Source organism: Pongo abelii, chromosome 19 (assembly GCF_028885655.2).
Source record: "Pongo abelii isolate AG06213 chromosome 19, NHGRI_mPonAbe1-v2.0_pri, whole genome shotgun sequence".
NCBI classification, from domain to species: domain Eukaryota; kingdom Metazoa; phylum Chordata; class Mammalia; order Primates; family Hominidae; genus Pongo; species Pongo abelii.
This window is the reverse complement of record NC_072004.2, coordinates 6678863-6699447: the sequence shown is the minus strand read 5'-3', so window position 1 is coordinate 6699447 and position 20585 is coordinate 6678863. Positions and strand designations below refer to the sequence as shown.

General features: G+C 42.2%; 2 long non-coding RNA genes across 2 annotated transcripts in view; both read right to left on the bottom strand.

Annotated features, from left to right (window-relative positions):
* LOC129051197 (uncharacterized) overlaps positions 1–20585 on the bottom strand; it is a 33004-nt gene that overhangs the window by 12149 nt on the left and 270 nt on the right. The window contains exons 2-3 of the long non-coding RNA XR_008515272.2: positions 3362–3580; positions 861–1031 (exon numbers count right to left, since the gene is read on the bottom strand). This is a non-coding gene — a long non-coding RNA (uncharacterized LOC129051197). The remainder of the gene's footprint in view (positions 1–860; positions 1032–3361; positions 3581–20585) is intronic.
* LOC129051198 (uncharacterized) lies at positions 15518–20581 on the bottom strand. Its single transcript, XR_010138055.1, has 4 exons — positions 19058–20581; positions 17577–18425; positions 17344–17473; positions 15518–16951 (listed from the first exon to the last, which is right to left on the bottom strand). It is a non-coding gene; the product is annotated as an uncharacterized LOC129051198 (long non-coding RNA).

Here is a 20585-nt window from a genome sequence, read left to right as displayed (position 1 = left end):
CCCCGCCTCTACTAAAAATACAAAAAAATTAGCCGGGTGTGGTGGCGGGCACGCCTGAAATCCCAGCCACCTGGGAGGCCGAGGCAGGAGAATGGCGTGAACCCGGGAGGCGGAGCTTGCGGTGAGCGGAGATCTTGCCGCTGCACTCCAGCCTGGGCGACGGAGCGAGACTCCATCTCAAAAAAAAAAAAAAAAAAAAAAAAAAAATTCTGAATTGCCCCAGAGAAAATATCTCCAAATATCAATATCTGGGGATGCCCCAATAATCACCACCAGACTACTCGGAAAAATTCACAAGCACCACCTGTACAGATAGAGCTTCAGTTCTTTCTTTTTATAGCCAGTATTTTCCTGAGGATAGTTCTTGCTCTTGGTCCTTTACTAGTTGTTAACTTGAAACACTGTGAACATTTTCAACGAGCAAAGGCAATCTTTATTTCAGGAATAGTGTTTCTAAGTTTTCTGTGGATATTTAGTGCCATTTGTTCTATCTTTCCTGGAGTATACTTTGCAGATGACTCTCAAATCTGTGTGTCTAGCATGGACCTTTCCCTGAGCCCTGCACATTCACACACAACATCTTTTTCTTGAGGTACCTCCAGCTAGTCAAATGCAAGGTTTCAAAAAAAAAAAATTAGTCACTGCTCTCCCTCTAACCCCTCATTATTACTGTCACCACATCATTGTCCTCATCTACACTGGTGTTTTGGGTAATGTTATTCCCGTAGACATTCATCCTACAAATTTTCAGTCAATTCTGATTCTTCTAACTCTTCTTCACCCTTCCCTCACCACCAAGCCACTGATTCAGTGTTTATTGAATTCCCCACAGCTGTCTTTTCCTTGCCCTTCCCACTCACCTTTCCCTCATTATCATCTCCTATTTGGACTGCTGATGTAGTGTCATAATTGGCCTCACTCCATCACCTTTCTTCAATCTTCAAACTTCTGCCAAGTTAATCTTTCAGAGGACCTGCTCTGATCATCATCCATATCAGAAATCAACATTGGCTCCCTGCCATCACTGCAACCTAAAAATAAACAACAAACAAACCAACATCTTTCCAAATTCAGTGCGTAGATTAATCTTCCTATACCTCCTTTTTAATGATAAAAAGTAATATATTTCTGGGAAGATAGTTTCAGTGGAGGCAGCATAGAATTTGGATCTTCCTGGATATCCACATAAAAACAGACAGAACAACTAGATAGCAAAATCAAATACTCATGTATCACATTTACAAAAAGCTAGACAAGTAATCCCTGCGAACTCCAAAACAGGACAAACCACCAATAGCCATAAGACCTATGTGTTATCCACATCTCACCTGTGCAAGAGAACATGGAAGAAAACAACAGGACATACGACAAACCTGAAAATGGTAAAATTGTAGTAGGCCAATTTGGGAACAACAGCTGGAACTAGGAGGGATCATGCCCATTTGTTTTAGGCCATTCTTGCACTGCTGTAAAGAAATACCTGAGTCTGGCTCATTTACAAGAAAAAAGGTTTAATTGGCTCATGGTTCTACTGGCTGTACAGGAAACAGTGGCTTCTGTCTCTGGGAAAGCCTCAGGAAGCTTCCAATCACGGAAAAAGGCAAAGGGGGAGCAGGCACATCACATCCTGAAGGCAGGAGCAAGGAAGAGGGGGAGAAGGTGCCTGATATGGTTTGGATCTGTGTCCCCACCTAAATCTTGTGTCAAATTGTAATTTCCAAATGTTCGAAATGGGACCTGGTTGGAGGTGATTGGATCATGGGGGTGGATCTTTCATGAATGGTTTAGCACTATCCCTTGGTACTGTTCTTATGATAGAGTTCTCATGAGATCTGGTTGCTTTAAAGCGTGTGGCACCTCTCCCCGCTCTCTCTCTTCCTCTGGCTCCAGCCATGTGGCTGTTCCTCCACCTTCCGTCATGATTTTGTTTCCTGAGGCTTCCCAGAAGCCAAGTAGATGCCAGCATCATACTTCCTGTTCAGCCTGTGGAACCATGAGCCAATTAAACCTTTTTTCTTTATAAATTACCCAGTCTCAGATATTTCTTTATAGCAATGCAAGAACAGACTAAAACACTGTCACATACTTTTAAACGACCAGATGTCAGGAGAAGTCACCCACTAGTGCAAGAACAGCACCAAGGAGATGGTGCTAAACCATTCATGAGAAATCTCCTTGATGATCCAGTCACCCCCTACCAGGCCTTACCTCCAACAATGGGGATTACAGTTTGACATGATATTTAGAGGGGACACAGATTGAAAGCCTATCACCACTCTAATAGCAAGTAGGTGCCAGGCCCCATGATAAGACCTAAAGATTTAAGGGAACTCCTGAAACTGGTCAGCCAAGGCTGTCTTCCAGGATGGAGCAGAACACTTCAGAGAAACCCTTGGAAAAACTCAACCAAAATAAATGAAAGAAAAGATCCAGAAAAGCATAGGGCGGGGAAACAAAGCCAGGAAATCTCGGAAAGCAGGCCGTCATGTTTTTGAACATTACAAGATCAAAAATGGATGGGGATCCAAGAAGTTAGATGTGTTATCTGAACAAGCTTCTTTTTATTAACATGGAAAATAAAATTCACATAAAAATTGTGGGTGGCAAGCCATCCAGGTGCCGAGGCAAGAGACTGAGGGCATGAGCTGTTCCAGTATAATAAAATATATAAAACAACAAGAGTTATACTAGATCTAGATCATCGACATGATTATATATGAATATCATTAATCATTAGTTTGTAGCAATTACTCTTTATTCCAATATTATAATAATCCTCGCTCTATAATCATAACCTAGGAAAAACCAGGCCATACAGAGATAGGAGCTGAGGGGACATAGTGAGGTGTGACCAGAAGACAAGTGCGAGCCTTCTGTTATGCCCAGACAGGGCCACCAGAGGGCTTCTTGGTCTAGCGGTAACGCCAGTGTCTGGGAAGACGCCCATTGCCAAGCGGACCGTGGTCTAGGGGTAGCCTCAGTGTCAAGGAAAAACACCCGCTACTTAGTGGACCGGGAAAAGGAGTCTCCCTTTCCCTGGGGGAGTTTAGAGAAGATTCTACTCCTCCACCTCTTGTGGAAGGCCTGACATCAGTCAGGCCTGCCCACAGTTATCTGGAGGCCTAACTGTCTCCCTGTGATGCTGTGCTTCAGTGGTCACGCTCCTAGTCCGCTTTCATATTCCATCCTGTACACCTGGCTCTGCCTTTTAGATAGCAGTAGTCAATTAGTGAAAGTACTAAAAGTCTCTGATATGCAGAAATAATGGCGTAAGCTGTCTCTCTCCCTCTCTCTTTCTGCCTTGGCTGCCAGGCAGGGAAGGGCCCCCTGTCCAGTGGACACGTGACCCACGTGATCTTACCTGTCATTGGAGATGACTCACACTCTTTACCCTGCCCCTTTTGCTTTGTGTCTAATAAATATCAGCACAGCCAAACATTCGGGGCCACTACCAGTCTCTGCGTCTTGGTGGTAGTGGTCCCCCAGGCCCAGCTGTCTTTTCTTTTATCTCTTGGTCTTGTGTCTTTATTTCTATGCTCTCGTCTCCGCACACGGGGAGAAATCTGCTGACCCTGTGGGGCTGGTCAAAATGGCAATAGAAAAGCAGTGAAGTCAAATCCCATACAAAGTTACTATAAGAAAAGAGAAAATAAAGGGCAAAATAATATCATTACACAAAATAAAAGCACAATGGAAAGATGAACAAAAACCAAAGCAAAGGATCAGAAAAAATACTAAAAGCTGTAATTCAAGAAAATGCGGGGGGAACTTGGCAAGATAGCCAAATAGGAACAGCTCTGGTCTGTGGCTTCCAGCAAGACCAATGAGGAAGACAGGTGATTTTTGCATTTCCAACTGAGGTACCCAGTTCATCTCATTGGGACTGGTTAGACAGTGGGTGCAGCCCATGGAAGGCGAGCAGAAGCAGGGTGGGGCGTTGTCTCACCCGGCAAGTGCAAGGGGTCAGGAACTCCCTCCCGTAGCCAAGGAAGCCATGAGGAACTGTGCCATGAGGGACTGTACTATTCAGCCCAGATACTATGCTTTTCCCATGGTTTTTGCAACCAGCAGACCAGATTCCCTCAGGTACCTACACCACAAGGGCCCTGGGTTTCAAGCATAAAACTGGGTGCCCATTTGGGCAGACACTGAGCTAGTTGCAGGAGTTTTTTTTTTTTTTTTGTACCCCAGTGGCACCTGGAACCCTAGTGAGACAGAACCTTTCACTCCCCTGGAAAGGGGACAGAAGCAAGGGAGCCAAGTTGGTCTTGCTCAGCGGGTCCCACCCCCCTGGAGATCAGCGAGCTAAGATCCACTGGCTTGAAACTCTTGCTGCCAGCACAGTAGTCTGAAGTCAACCTGAGATGCTCGAGGTTGGTATGGGGAGGGGCATCCACCATTACTGAGGCTTGAGGAGGCGGTTTTCCCCTCACAGTGCAACAAAGCCACTGTAGCCAGACTGCCTCTCTAGTTTCCTCCTCTCTGGGCAGGGTATCGCTGAAAGAAAGGCAGCAGCCCCAGTCAGGGGCTTATAGATAAAACTCCCATCTCCCTGGGACAGAGCACCTTGGGGAAGGGGCAGCTGTGGGCACAGCTTTAGTAGACTTAAGCGTTCCTGCCTGCCGGCTCTGAAGAGACCAGTGAATCTCCTAGCACAGCACTAGAGCTCTGCTAAGGGACAGACTGCCTCCTCAAGTGGGTCCCTGACTCCCATGCCTCCTGACTGGGAGACATCTCCCAGCAGGGGTTGACAGACATCTCATACAGGGGAGCTCCGGCTGGCATCTGGCAGGTTTCCCTCTGGGACTAAGCTTCCAGAGGAAGGAGCAGGCAGCAATCTTTGCTGTTCTGCAGCCTCTGCTGGTGATACCCAGGCAAACAGGGTCTGGAGTGGACCTCCAGCAAACTCCAGCAGACCTGTAGAAGAGGGGCCTGACTGTTAGAAGGAAAACAAACAAACAGAAAGGAATAGTATCAACATCAACAAAAAGGACGTCCACACCAAAACCCCATCCAAAAGTCACCAACATCAAAGACCAAAGGTAGATCAATCCACGAAGATGGGGAGAAACCAGTGCAAAAAGGCTAAAAGTTGCAAAGACCAGAATGCCTCTTCTCCTCCAAAGGATCACAACTCCTTGCCAGCAAGGGAACAAAACTGGATGGAGAATGAGTTTGACGAACTGACAGAAGTAGGCTTCAGAAGGTGGGTAATAACAAACTCCTCCAAGCTAAAGGAGCATGTTCTAACCCAATGCTAGGAAGCTAAGAATCTTGAAAAAAGGTTAGATGAATTGCTAACTAGAATAACCAGTTTAGAGAAGAATATAAATGACCCGATGGAGCTGAAAAACACAGCATGAGAACTTCGTGAAGCATACACAAGTATCAATAGCCGAATCGATCAAGTAGAAGAAAAGATATCAGAGATTGATCAACTTAATGAAATAAAGCATGAAGGCAAGATTAGAGAAAAAAGGATGAAAAGGAATGAACAAAGCCTCCAAGAAATGTAGGACTATGTGAAAAGACCAAACTTACATTTGATTGGTGTACCTGAAAGTGAAGGGAGAATGGAACCAAATTGGAAAATACTCTTCAGGATATTATCCAGGAGAACTTCCCCATACTAGCAAGACAGGTCACATTCAAATACAGGAAATACAGAGAACATAACAAGATACTCCTCAAGAAGAGCAACCCCAAGACACATAATCATCAGATTCACCAAGGTTGAGATGAAGGAAAAAATATTAAGTGCAGCCAGAGAGAAAGGTTGGGTTACCCACAAAGGTAAGCCCATCAGACTAACAGCGGATCTCTCTGGAGAAACCCTGCAAGTCAGAAGAGAGTGGGGGCCAATATTCAACATTCTTAAAGAGAAGAATTTTCAACCCAGAATTTCATATCCAGCCAAACTAAGCTTCACAAGCAAAGGAGAAATAAAATCCTTTACAGACAAGCAAATGCTGAGAAATTATGTCACCACCAGGCCTGCCTTACAAGAGCTCCTGAAGGAAGCACTAAACATGGAAAGGAACAACCAGTAGCAGTTTGCAGTTGCAAAAACATACCAAATTGTAAAGACCATCGACACTATGAAGAAATTGCATCAACTAATGGGCAAAATAGCCAGTTAGCATCATAAAGACAGGATCAAATTCACACATAACAATTTTTTTTTTTTTGAGATGGAGTCTCGCTCTGTAGCCCAGGCTGGAGTGCAGTGGTGTGATCTCGGCTCACTGCAAGCTCCACCTCCTGGGTTCACGCCATTCTCCTGCCTCAGCTTCCCGAGTAGCACCCGCCATGATGCCTGGATAATTTTTTTGTATTTTTAGTAGAGATGGGGTTTCACTATGTTAGCCAGGATGATCTTGATATCCTGACCTCATGATCCGCCCACCTCGGCTGCCCAAAGTGCTGGGATTACAGGCCAATGGAACAGAACAGAGGCCTCAGAAATAACACCACACATCTACTACAACCATCTGATCTTTGACAAACCTGACAAAAACAAGCAATGGGGAAAGGATTTCCTATTTAATAAATGGTGTTGGGAAAACTGGCTAGCTATATGTGGAAAACTGAAACTGTACACCTTCCTTACATGTTATACAAAAATTAACTCCAGATGGATTAAAGACTTTAACGTAAGACCTAAAACCATACAAACCCTAGAAGAAAACCTAGGCAATACCATTCAGGACATAGGCATGGGCAAAGACTTCATGACTAAAACACCAAAAACAATGGCAACAAAAGCCAAAATTGACAAATGGGATCTAATTAAATTAAAGAGCTTCTGCACAGCAAAAGAAATCACCATCAGAATGAACAGGCAACCTACAGAATGGGAGAAAATTTTTGCAAGCTACTCATCTGACAAAGGGCTAATACCCAGAATCTACAAGGAACTTAAACAAATTTACAAGAAAAAAACAACTCTATCAAAACGTGGGTGAAGGATATGAACAGATACTTCTCAAAAGAAAATATTTATGCAGCCAACAAACACGAAGAAAAGCTCATCATCACTGGTCGTTAGAGAAATGCAAGTCCAAACCACAATGAGATACCATCTCACGCCAGTTAGAATGGCGATCATTGAAAAGCCAGGAAACAACAGATGCTGGAGAGGATGTGGAGAAATAGGAATATTTTACACTGTTAGTCGGAGTATAAACTAGTTCAACCATTGTGGAAGACAGTGTGGCAATTCCTCAAGGATCTAGATCCAAAAATACCATTTGACCCAGCAATCCCACTACTGGGTATATACCCAAAGGATTATAAATCATTCTACTATAAAGACACATGCACACATATGTTTACTGCAGCACTATTCACAATACCAAAGACTTGGAACCAACCCAAATGCCCATCAATGATAGACTGGATAAAGAAAATGTGGCACATATATACCATGGAATACTATGCAGCCATAAAAAGAATGAGTTCATGTACTTTGCAGGGACATGGATGAAGCTGTAAACCATCATTCTCAGCAAACTAACACAGGAACAGAAAACCAAACACCGCATGTTCTCACTCATAAGTGGGAGTTGAACAATGAGAACACATGTACACAGGGAGGAAGAACATCACACACTGAGGCCTTGTCAGGGGGTGGGGAGCAAGGAGAGGGAGAGCATTAGGACAAATACCTAATGTAGATGATGGGTTGGTGGGTGCAGCAAACCTTCATGGCATGTGTATACCTAAGTAACAAACCTGCACATTTTGCACATGTACCCCAGAACTTAAAGTATATTAAAAAAAGAATCTAACTCTTGATTAATGGATATAACACCTTATTTTATTTTTCTGAAGAAATTGCTTATCAAATTTTTATTTTCACATTTTTTTTCTACATCTTCCATCATTTCTGCTTTCTCCAAGTTCCTTTTTCCTATTGGTTTGGATCTCTTTCTTCCAAGTTGGAGGCTGTCTTTAAACATTTGGCGATCCTGGGCTGCCTGTTTCTATCTAAGTGTGACTCACTAAAAAGATGAATGAGAACTGTGAGGGAGTAGGTGAGGCTTGTCCACAGAAGGACTCACAACAAGGTCGTTGGACAGCAAACTGGCTTTTAAATTGGGGTGGGACTCCAAGATGTTAGAATGTGGAGGTCTTTTCTCTGGAGCCACTCGGTTATCAAGAGAGAATGTGTCAAACCTCCTGCTGGCAGTGAGGGTGGGGAGGCGTGCAATGGGTGGGTGGAGACAGCTGGGGTGCGCCTGCTGTAGGAGGAGGAAGGGGGTCCATCCTCCCCCTATACAGGCCATGTAGCCCCCCTGTTTTTAGTCCCATGCCTCATGCCTACCTTCTGTAGATTTGGATCTCCCATTCTCAGCACCTAGAGTTCTACAAGACCACCCCACTTCCGCTTGTAATTTTCCTCATCTGCAGGGAGCCAGGTAGTGATCCCCAGCTCTGCCAAGTCAGCTCCTGCTCCTCTCCCTCTTCCAGATATTTGCGGGACTCTCTCATCCATGTTCGTCTCTTCCCTCATTTTATCCCCTTATGAGTTTATATATTCTTGATTCCTTTATTGCCATTTCAGTGGAGTTTTGGAAGGGGGAAGTGAGCAATCTGCCGTGCTTACTCAGAAGTGGGCTGCATTTTAAAAACAAAATCGGCTGCATTGCTCAAAGATGAGGGAGGGTTTAGGAAAACCAATTTGTGTGCAAGGCATACTTTTTCATAGATATATGTACGCATGCCTCACATGATGAAACTCCTGTGAGAGGGGCCAGCCTGTGAAATTCCCAGATAGTGAACATAGGACCCACCTCATTGAATTGCTATGAGGATTAAATGAACTAACACAAGTAAAATGCTTAGCAAAGGGCCTGGCATTTGAATTCTCAAGGGATAGCGTGGTGATTATTCTGAGTTTTGGGATGAACTTGACTAAGGGCTCTGGGGATTTAGGGGAACTTCTCTCCGTCCTCTTCTGTGCCCTGAAGGAGGAAGCACTTTCTGCAGGCTTCTCCTGGGAACCCCACCAGCCTGTGGATCTCAGAGCTCTTTGGAGTTTGAGACGGGAATGGGAAAATCCCTCTGGTCTTTACAACTCTGACACTGCATAATCGGCATAAATGGGGGATCTCAGCTCAGACAGGAATGTTCTCGTTTCTTGGCATGATCCTGTCTTTTTGCAAACACAGTCACTTTGTGTCTGGCTCATCAGCCCTCTTCCAAAGGTTTCTTCTACTCAGTCCCACCATACACATCGTTTTCAACATTAAAGTCACTCTTTAATTTGTAACAAAGAGATATGGGTTCTAGTTCTGTCTTTGCTACTAATTGCCTAGAAATAGCTCAAACTTGGGATCTAGATTTGATGTGCCTGATTTGAATCCCAACTCTGCATGAGCCATGTCCCACGGGCAAGCACTCAGTCCTCTATGGGCCTTGGTTTCCTCATCTATCAAATGAAGATAATAATAGTTCCTAACTCATAGAGCTACGATGGGGCTGAAAGAAATAATCCACGTAAAGCGCCCAGTCTGCTACTCAGAGTTCAGATAAAGCTAGCTGTAAGGATTACTATCTTTCCCAATTTAGACTCTCCCACAAACTTAGTCAGGCACAACTTGAGGTGAGGAATCAGAGGAAATGTGATTTCCTTTTGTCTGTAGCTTTTACTAGACCACATAGCAACTGAGCAACATAGCAACTAATGAAAGCAATTCTGTATAGTTCCAAGTCCAGGAGCTTACTTTTTCAAAAATATGTCATTCACACTTAAAAAACTCGCCAATCTTCTTGAGTAGCTTTCATGTCATATAGAAAAACTCTTTATGGTAAAAATGGTGTTTGATTTTTGTTTCTGCTCAAAGCAGTTCTTATCACAAATTTAAAAACTGATCACAAACGTCCTTGGCTCTTCTGAGCCTACTGTTTTATAAACGAGTTACCATACTGCCCTCTTGTGGAACATATTGATTTCCTTGAATTAAAATCCTTGCTTGGATTTGAAATAGGACTCCCATTTATAATTTATTATTCATAGTATCAGGCTCATTGGAAAGTATGCTTTATCCACATATTTCACAAAACTCTTTTAAGATTTAATTATTATTTCATTTTCAATTGTTTGAACTTGAAGGCTTGATGTTCACTGATTCTGTCTTCCTACAGCGATTCTACCCAGGGTGTATGTCAATCCTGCTCCTCGAGCTTCCTCTGGGTTCAGAGGGCTACTCATAAGTTAGTCCACAGCAATTCAGGCATAGTGGGGAGAGCAGGCCACAGGCCACAGGCCAATTGTTCTGCAGGGGTTGCAATTAGGACTCAAGGAAACTGGGAGCCAAGATGGCCGAATAGGAACAGCTCCAGTCTACAGCTTCCAGTGTGAGCGATGCAGAAGATGGGTGATTTCTGCATTTCCAACTGAGGTACCGGGCTCATCTCACTGGGGAGTGTCAGAAAGTGGGTGCAGGACAGTGGGTGCAGCGCACTGAGCGTGAGCCAAAGCAGGGCAAGGCATCACCTCACCTGGGAAGCGCAAGGGGTCATGGAATTCCCTTTTAGTCAAAGAAAGTGGTGACAGACAGCACCTGGAAAATCGGGTCACTCCCACTCTAATACTGTGCTTTTCCATGGTCTTAGCAAATGGCACACCAGGAGATTATATCCCACGCTTGGCTCTGAGGGTCCTACGCCCCCAGAGCCTTGCTCATTGCTAGCACAGCAGTCTGAGATCAAACTGCAAGGTGGCAGCGAGGCTGGGGGAGGGGCGCCCACCATTGCCAAGGCTTGAGTAGGTAAACAAAGCTGCCAGGAAGCTCAAACTGAGTGGAGCCCACCGCAGCTCAAGGAGGCCTGCCTGCCTCTGTAGACGCCACTTCTGGGGGCAGGGCATAGCCAAACAAAAGGCAGCAGAATCTTCTGCAGACTTAAATGTCCCTGTCTGACAGCCTTGAAGAGAGTAGTGGTTCTCCCAACACGCAGCTGGAGATCTGAGAACAGACAGACTGCCTCCTCAAGTGGGTCCCTGACCCCCGAGTAGCTTAACTGAGAGGCACCCCCCAGGAGGGGCAGACTGACACCTCACGTGGCCGGGTACTCCTCTGAGACAAAACTTCCAGAGGCATGATCAGGCAGCAACATTTGCTACTCACCAATATCTGCTGCTCTGCAGCCTCCACTGCTGATACCCAGGCAAACAGGGTCTGGTGTGGACCTCCAGCAAACTCCAACAGAACTGCAGCTGAGGGTCATGACTGTTAGAAGGAAAACTAACAGAAAGGACATCCACACCAAAACTCCATCTGTACGTCACCATCATCAAAGACCAAAGGTAGATAAAACCACAAAGATGGGGAAAAAACAGAGCAGAAAAACTGGAAACTCTAAAGATCAGAGTGCCTCTCCTCCTCCAAAGGAACGCAGCTCCTCACCAGCAATGGAACAAAGCTGGATGGAGAATGACTTTGACAAGTTGAGAGAAGAAGGCTTCGGATGATCAAACTACTCTGAGCTAAAGGAGGAAGTTTGAACCGGTGGCAAAGAAGTTAAAAACCTTGACAAAAAATTAGACGGATGGCTAACTAGAATAACCAATGCAGAGAAGTCCTTAAAAGACCTGATGGAGCTGAAAACCAAGGCAGAAGAACTATGTGATGAATGCACAAGCCTCAGTAGCTGATTCGATCAACTAGAAGAAAGGGTATCAGTGATGGAAGATCAAATGAATAAAATGAAGTGAGAAGAGAAGTTTAGAGAAAAAAGAATAAAAAGAAATGAACAAAGCCTCCAAGAAATATGGGACTATGTGAAAAGACCAAATCTACATCTGATTGGTGTACCTGAAAGTGACGGGGAGAATGGAACCAAGTTGGAAAACGCTCTGCAGGATATTATCCAGGAGAACTTCCCAAATCTAGCAAGGCAGGCCAACATTCACATTCAGGAAATACAGAGAACAGCACAAAGATACTCCTCGAGAAGAGCAACTCCAAGACACATAATTGTCAGATTCACCAAAGTTGAAATGAAGGAAAAAATGTTAAGGGCAGCCAGAGGGAAAGGTCAGGTTACCCACAAAGGGAAGCCCATCAGACTAACAGCTGATCTCTTGGCAGAAACTCTACAAGCCAGAAGAGATTGGGGGCCAATATTCAACATTCTTAAAGAAAAGAATTTTCAACCCAGAATTTCATATCCAGCCAAACTAAGCTTCATAAGTGAAGGAGAAATAAAATCCTTTACAGACAAGCAAATGCTGAGAGATTTTGTCACCACCAGGCCTGCCTTGCAAGAGCTCCTGAAGGAAGCACTAAACATGGAAAGGAACAACCAGTACCAGCCACTGCAAAAACACGCCAAATTGTAAAGACCATCGAGGCTAGGAAGAAACTGCATCAACTAACGAGCAAAATAACCAGCTAACATCATAATGACAGGATCAAATTTACACATAACAATATTAACCTTAAATGTAAATGGGCTAAATGCTCCAATTAAAAGACACAGACTGGCAAATTGGATAAAGAGTCAAGACCCATCAGTGTGCTGTATTCAGGAGACCTATCTCACGTGCAGAGACACACATAGGCTCAAAATAAAGGGATGGAGGAAGATCTACCAAGCAAATGGAAAATAAAAACAGGCAGGGGTTGCAATCCTAGTCTCGGATAAAACAGACTTTAAACCAACAAAGATCAAAAGAGACAAAGAAGGCCATTACATAATGGTAAAGGGATCAATTCAACAAGAAGAGCTAACTATCCTAAATATATATGCACCCAATACAGGAGCACCCAGATTCATAAAGCAAGTCCTTAGAGACCTACAAAGAGACTTAGACTCCCACACAATAATAATGGGAGACTTTAACACCCCACTGTCAACATTAGACAGATCAATGAGACAGAAAGTTAACAAGGATATCCAGGAATCGAACTCAGCTCTGCACCAAGCGGACCTAATAGACATCTACAGAACTCTTCATCCCAAATCAACAGAATATACATTCTTCTCAGCACCACACCGCACTTATTCCAAAATTGACCACATAGTTGGAAGTAAAGCACTCCTCAGCAAATGTAAAAGAACAGAAATTATAACAAACTGTCTCTCAGATCACAGTGCAATCAAACTAGAACTCAGGATTAAGAAACTCACTCAAAACTGCTCAACTACATGGAAACTGAACAACCTGCTTCTGAATGACTACTGGGTACATAACAAAATGAAGGCAAAAATAAGGATGTTCTTTGAAACCAACGAGAACAAAGACACAACATACCAGAATCTCTGGGACACATTCAAAGCAGTGTGTAGAGGGAAATTTATAGCACTAAATGCCCACAAGAGAAAGCAGGAAAGATCTAAAATTGACACCCTAACATCACAATAGAAAGAACAAGAGAAGCAAGAGCAAACACATTCCAAAGCTAGCAGAAGGCAAGAAATAACTAAGATCAGAGCAGAACTGAAGGAAATAGAGACACAAAAAACCCTTCAAAAAATCAATGAATCCAGGAGCTGGTTTTTTGGAAAGATCAACAAAATTGATAGTCTGCTAGCAAGATTAATAAAGAAGAAAAGAGAGAAGAATCTAATAGATGCAATAAAAAATGATAAAGGGGATATCATCACCGATCCCACAGAAATACAAACTACCATCAGAGAATACTATAAACACCTCTATGCAAATAAACTAGAAAATCTAGAAGAAATGGATAAATTCCTCGACACATACACCCTCCCAAGACTAAACCAGGAAGAAGTTGAATCTCTGAATAGACCAATAACAGGCTCTGAAATTGAGGCAATAATTAACAGTTTACCAACCAAAAAAGTCCAGGACCAGATGGATTCACAGCCGAATTCTACCAGAGGTACAAGGAAGAGCTGGTACCATTCTTTCTGAAACTATTCCAATCAATAGCAAAAGAGGGAATCCTCCCTAACTCATTTTTTGAGGCCAGCATATCCTGATACCAAAGCCTGGCAGAGACACAACAAAAAAAGAGAATTTTAGACCTATATCCCTGATGAACATCGATGCAAAAATCCTCAATAAAATACTGGCAAACCGAATCCAGCAGCACATCAAAAAGCTTATCCACCATGATCAAGTGGGCTTCATCCCTGGGATGCAAGGCTGGTTCAACATATGCAAATCAATAAACGTAATCCAGCATATAAACAGAACCAATGACAAAAACCATATGATTAGCTCAATAGATGCAGAAAAGGCCTTTGACAAAATTCAACAACCCTTCATGCTAAAAACTCTCAATAAATTAGGTATTGATGGGATGTATCTCAAAATAATAAGAGCTATCTATGACAAACCCACAGCCAATATCATACTGAATGGGCAAAAACTGGAAGCATTCCCTTTGAAAACTGGCACAAGACAGGGATGCCCTCTCTCACCACTCCTATTCAACATAGTGTTGGAAGTTTTGGCCAGGGCAATCAGGCAGGAGAAGGAAATCAAGGGTATTCAATTAGGAAAAGAGGAAGTCAAATTGTCCCTGTTTGCAGATGACATGATTGTATATCTCGAAAACCCCATCATCTCAGCCCAAAATCTCCTTAAGCTGATAGGCAACTTCAGCAAAGTCTCAGGATACAAAATCAATGTGCAAAAATCACAAGCATTCTTATACACCAATAACAGACAAACAGAGAGCTAAATCATGAGTGAACTCCCATTCACAATTGCTTCAAAGAGAATAAAATACCTAGGAATCCAACTTACAAGGGATGTGAAGGACCTCTTCAAAGAGAACTACAAACCACTGCTCAATGAAATAAAAGAGGATACAAACAAATGGAAGAACATTCCATGATCATGGGTAGGAAGAATCAATATCGTGAAAATGGCCATACTGCCCAAGGTAATTGATAGATTCAATGCCATCCCCATGAAGCTACCAATGACTTTCTTCACAGAATTTGAAAAAACTACTTTAAAGTTCATATGGAACCAAAAAAGAGCCCACATTGCCAAGTCAATCCTAAGCCAAAAGAACAAAGCTGGAGGCATCATGCTACCTGACTTCAAACTATACTACAAGGCTACAGTAACCAAAACAGCATGGTACTGGTGCCAAAACAGAGATATAGACCAATGGAACAGAACAGAGCCCTCAGAAATAATGCCGCATATCTACAACCATCTGATCTTTGACAAACCTGACAAAAACAATAAATGGGGAAATGATTCCCTATTTAATAAATGGTGCTGGGAAAACTGGCTAGCCATATGTAGAAAGCTGAAACTGGATCCCTTCCTTACACCTTATACAAAAATCAATTCAAGATGGATTAAAGACTTAAATGTTAGACCTAAAACCATAAAAACCCTAGAAGAAAACCTAGGCAATACCAGTTTCTTGTGTATCCTTCCAGAGATATTTATGCATTTACAAGAAAATACGTATATATGTTTTATTCCTCCCATCTTATTTATAGAAATATTTTTGAGGACAAAATAGGTAATATCAACCTTTCTGCTTCAGCTACTCAGGAGGCTGAGGCAGGAGGATCACATTGATTTTTTTATTGTTTTTCACTGAAAATTATCCTTTGGAGGTCATTTCATTTGGCTACAAAAGGTCCTTCCTCATTCTTTTGTAGCTTCATAGTTTCCAATGGTAAGGATGTGCCATAATTTGTTTAGCAAGATACCTATTGATGGGCATGTAAGTTGTTTCTAGTCTTTTCCTATTACCAGCGATGCTGAAATGAATAACATTGTGCATGCAGGTGTCATTTTAAAGCCATCTCGTCATTTCTTTCTCGCTTACTTTTGATTATATTTGGTCTTGTTTTTGGAATACTTGGTAAAACCCTGAATATGTTCAACATTTGGTTTGGTTGTCTACAAAGAAGCCAAGAGCAAGCCTTCTAAGCCTGATCGAGTAGATACATATTCCCTGAGTGTCTCCAAAGCAAAAACCTTAGACCCTGAAAACAAAATAGTTTCATAAAAGTTACTCCAGTAATTTTTAGAGATGAGGCACTGCTCAACATCCTCAAATTCAAATTGCCAAAGCAGTCAAGATCCTGTTGTGATTCAAGAGCCTAGACTTCCAGATGTAGGAGACAGCCTGGAAACAAAGCTTCTGCTCAGGACCTTGTCGGCTGGGTGAAGAAGCTTACAGGAGAGCCCGTGGAGGCAGATGGGATGCTCAAAGGATCACGCACATGGCTGGTTTTTCTTTAAGGAGAACCATACAGCATATGATGAAGGGCAGGAAATGGCCACTTTGCTCAAACTCCAGAAGGCAAATAGGAACCAGACTTAAGAAAGGTCTGTCAAGCCTCCAAGTTACACATTGAAAAGATCATTATGTACTACCTTGAAAAGGACTAACCTGTCTCTTAGGAGCATGTGAGTCAATATAGTGCTCCGACAATGGGTATAGTGGTTAACACATTGCAGGCTCTAGGGTCAGGGAATTAAAATCTCCCCCACCTTTTTTTTAACCGTTTAGTAGCTGTAAGTAACTTCTTTGTGCCTCCTCTCTTCTAAAAATTTGGGTCATTAATCATAGCTCCCTTAAAGGGCTGTGTGTAGATTAAATGGGATAATATCTCCCAAGCACAGTGCCTGGCACATAATACATGCTTGATAAATGGTGGTTGTGGTGATTATTCGAGAAACAGGAAGCATTTCACCACTTAATTCTACACCAGAAGCTACTTTAAAATTTCTTGACGACTTGTAGAAATAAATACATGTTGCACATATTCTTGACTATCATGTTTCTAGCCTCAGGATTTTGATTTATTTTGTACTGTGGTGTCAGTTACAGAGAAAAGCCACCTTCTAGAAATGAGAAATGGGGACTCTGAATGGGGCCTCACTTGTGAACTGTGCCGGGACATCCTGGTGTGTGCCATACAGTCCTGTAACTGATCAGTGTCTTATGAATCTTTCCCATTTTTTTCTTCCTTGTTGATTTGCTGTGAACACCTGAAAGAAAGATGGTGGAGAACATCTCTTCATCCTTACTGGCAGTGAAAATCTGTTATTTCAAAGGGGAAGCACATGCTTTACATCCTCTTATTCCCCTAAGGGCCTCTTAAAAGCACACCACAGTTATTTGGTAGGTTAAAATTCCAATGAAAAGCTTTTAAGTTATCATGTTTGTTAACTGCTAATTTGGGGATAGTGTCATACAACACGGGACTAAGTCCCTGCTACAGACCCAGGACACTGGGGTCTTGAATGCCCAGCTTCACACAATGGCCTGTAATATTGATACTTATTATAAGGAATAGCGAGAATAAAAGGCTGGTGGTTTCTTATCATTGAACTCACTGTTCCACAGTGAAATCGAAGATGGAAAACAATTCACATCTTACCAATACCCTTATATGAAGGAAGTTTTTTTTCCCCCTCATCCAGGTGCAGTTCAGTGGGGAAGTTGACACAGATCCCAATACCACTGGCCATGCTACCAAAACAGAGGTCAAGGGTCATAGTGGCCACTGTCTGAAAGTTAAACAAGAAGTGAATAAGATCTAATGTCTGGGTAGCACTTTTGCATCCATAAAATATTCAGGAGAGCATGACAGATTTATTAAGGTTGGGAAACCTGAGGCTCATCCATGGTGAGATCCAGGCTGGAAGCCAGTCTTCAGGCCCCTGGCTAAGTGTGTCGTCTCCTAGACATACCGCCTCTGTTCATCTCCCTCTGAATTCTTCTGGTTTCAAAATAACTAGTTAGCTCTGTCTCAACGCTTTCACACCTCCTGCTCTTCTATCGGCTGCCCTATTTGTGTCATTCATTTACTTAAATCATTTATTATAAAGAGTTTCTGCATTTTTGTATTCTTTTAAAAGAGATAATATATTGTACAACTCTCAAAAGGCAAAAGATTATTCAGTGAAGCCTCCTTTCCCCTCCGCACCCCAGCCATCCAGTTCTCTTTCCAGAGGCAACCAGTGTTACCAGTTTCTTATGTATCTGTCTGGAGAAATTCTATGGGTACACAAACAATTACATTTTACCATTTTCTATCATAACAATGGTAAAATACTATATATATAATTCCCCTGAACCTTGCTTTTTTCATTTAATATATCTTGTTGGTCACTCCATATCAAAGAGATGTAAAAAAGATTTCTAATTATATATTTTACAGTAAAAAATACTCTATGACTATTTCATAATTTATTTAATCAGTCTCCTCTTTGTGGACACTTGGGATATTTAAATTTTTTTCTATTAACAACAATTTTGCAATGAATAACCTTTTACACACAGTTACATCATTTTGCACATGTGCAGATGTATCTGTAGGATAAATCCCTAGATGTGGAATTGAATTGCTGTGTCAATAGCTGTGCATCTGTAATCTTCACAGAAGGCAGAGACTGTGTTTTATCTTCATCCATCCTTAGTGTCTAGCACAGGTCTTGATACTTCGTAGTTGTTCAATAGCTATGTGGACAAATTAATGAATGAGTGAATTCAGAGAATGAGTTCAGAGAGTGGTCAACAAATCTTTGTTGAACAAATCAATGAATGAGTTCAGAGAATGAATGAGTTCAGCTGGGATGATCATGAAGGGGGTGGTGACTTTTGGCACCATATCTTGTATTTCATATACTACTCTGAAAATGACATCAAAATTTAATTTTCTTCATACTTATAACTTTCTTCTGTAGGTTTTTTATTTATTTTTATTTTTTTAGAGACTGGGTCTCACCATGTTGCCCAATCTGGTCTTGAACTTCTGAGCTCAAGCAATCTTCCCGCCTTGGCCTCCCAGAGTGCCAAGATTACAGGTGTGAGCCACCATGCCCAGCCCTTGTGCAGCTTTTAACTTTTCTCAGAATTTGTATTCGTCTATTTTTAACTTATAAAAATTAAAAAATATTTTAATAGACAGGGGTCTGTGTCACCCAAGTTGGAGTGCGATGGTGTGATCATAGCTCACTGCAGTCTCAAACTCCTGAGCTCAAGCCATCCCTCCCAGGCATTCCAAGTGATGGCATCTCAGGCATGCATCACAGAGACTGTCATCATTTATCTACTTTTTATTGCTCAGAAGAGACATAATTTCAACTCACCATGTGGTTATACTTCTGGGCTATGAATCATAGTTTGTATAACTCTTCTTAAAGATATTGTTCAAAACTTCTTTTGACTTTTAGTTGTAATTTGGACTGATTGCTTTTTAGTTCTATAGCTATTATACTGAGCTTTCTTTTCATCACACAGCTGGGTTGGTTCCACTATGTCTTATGTCCAATATCTTCTTCTTTCTGGATTTTTCACTTTTGCTCTATTATTTTTTTCCATAAAGAACGTACGCTCACCGTTTTGAGTACTGGCATGTCCAAAGAAGTCTTTTATTTTGCTCTCATACATGAAATGCTTTGACTGGTTGTAGAATCCCAGATTTGAAATAATTTTCTATAGAATTTTGAAGGCATTATTCTAGCATCATTTCTAGCAACCATCATTTCTAGCCACCTGTGTTACAGATGAAACGCTTGATACCTATTCTCTTTTTCTCCTTATTCTTTGAATTAAGAAATTCCACCAGAATAGGTATAAAGTTGGCCCTTCATATCCGTGGATTCTACATCCTTGGATGCGATGACACACAAATAAAAAATATTCAGGAAAAAAATTCCACGAAGTTCCAAAAAGCAAAACTTGAATTTGTTGCACCCTGAGTGCTATGTTGAATCCGTGCTAATGAATTGATGAGTAGGCATTATTAGGCATTGTATTAGGTATTGTATTAGACATTGTATTAGGTATTATATTAGGTATTAAGCATTGTATTACGTATTGTATTATGTATTGCATTAGGCACTGTATTAGGCACTATATTAGGTATTGTATTAGGCATCGTATTAAGTATTGTAGCAATCTAGAGATGATGTAAAGTATGCCTATCTAGGGATGTGCATAGGTTATATACAAATACTACACCACTTTATATAAGAGACTTGAGAATCTGCAGATTTCAGTATCTGAGGGGGATCCTGGAGCTAATCACTCTATGGATTATATGTATAATCCACAGGGAGGACTATATGTAAGGAGTGGGCGTGTGTGTGTGTTCATTTCAGGTGGGTCGTTAATCTAAAGACTTGAGTCTTCAGCTCAAGTTATCTCTCTCACTTTCACAATTGTTTTGCCATTCCCTCTCTTTTTTTCTTTCCTTCTGGAAGTCCTACTTGACAAATATTAAATCTTCTGGAGCTATCCCCTCCGATTTAATTTTTCTCCCATATTTTCCATCTCCTAGTGGATGCAGAGTGACTTCTGGCGTGTTTGCCTGAAGGCGTTCTACTCACACCTGCCCTCACAGAGTGCCCCATCAGGCGCCCCACGCAGAAATAACCCAGTTGTGGTAACAGACCTATACAAACTCTGGAGGAAACTCATTGTAGCTTACAGAAACAATCAACTTGGCTTCCTGATTTTTAACCCTCAATTTCGCCTGCGACTGCGAGGTCCTGGAGGCATCGCCCAGCCTAACCCCACTGTATAGCCGGGAAGTCTGAGACCCGGGGTACAGCGCGACCCGAGATGATACCGCCCGCGGGAGGGCCCGCACTAGACGCAGGTCTCCTGACTCCC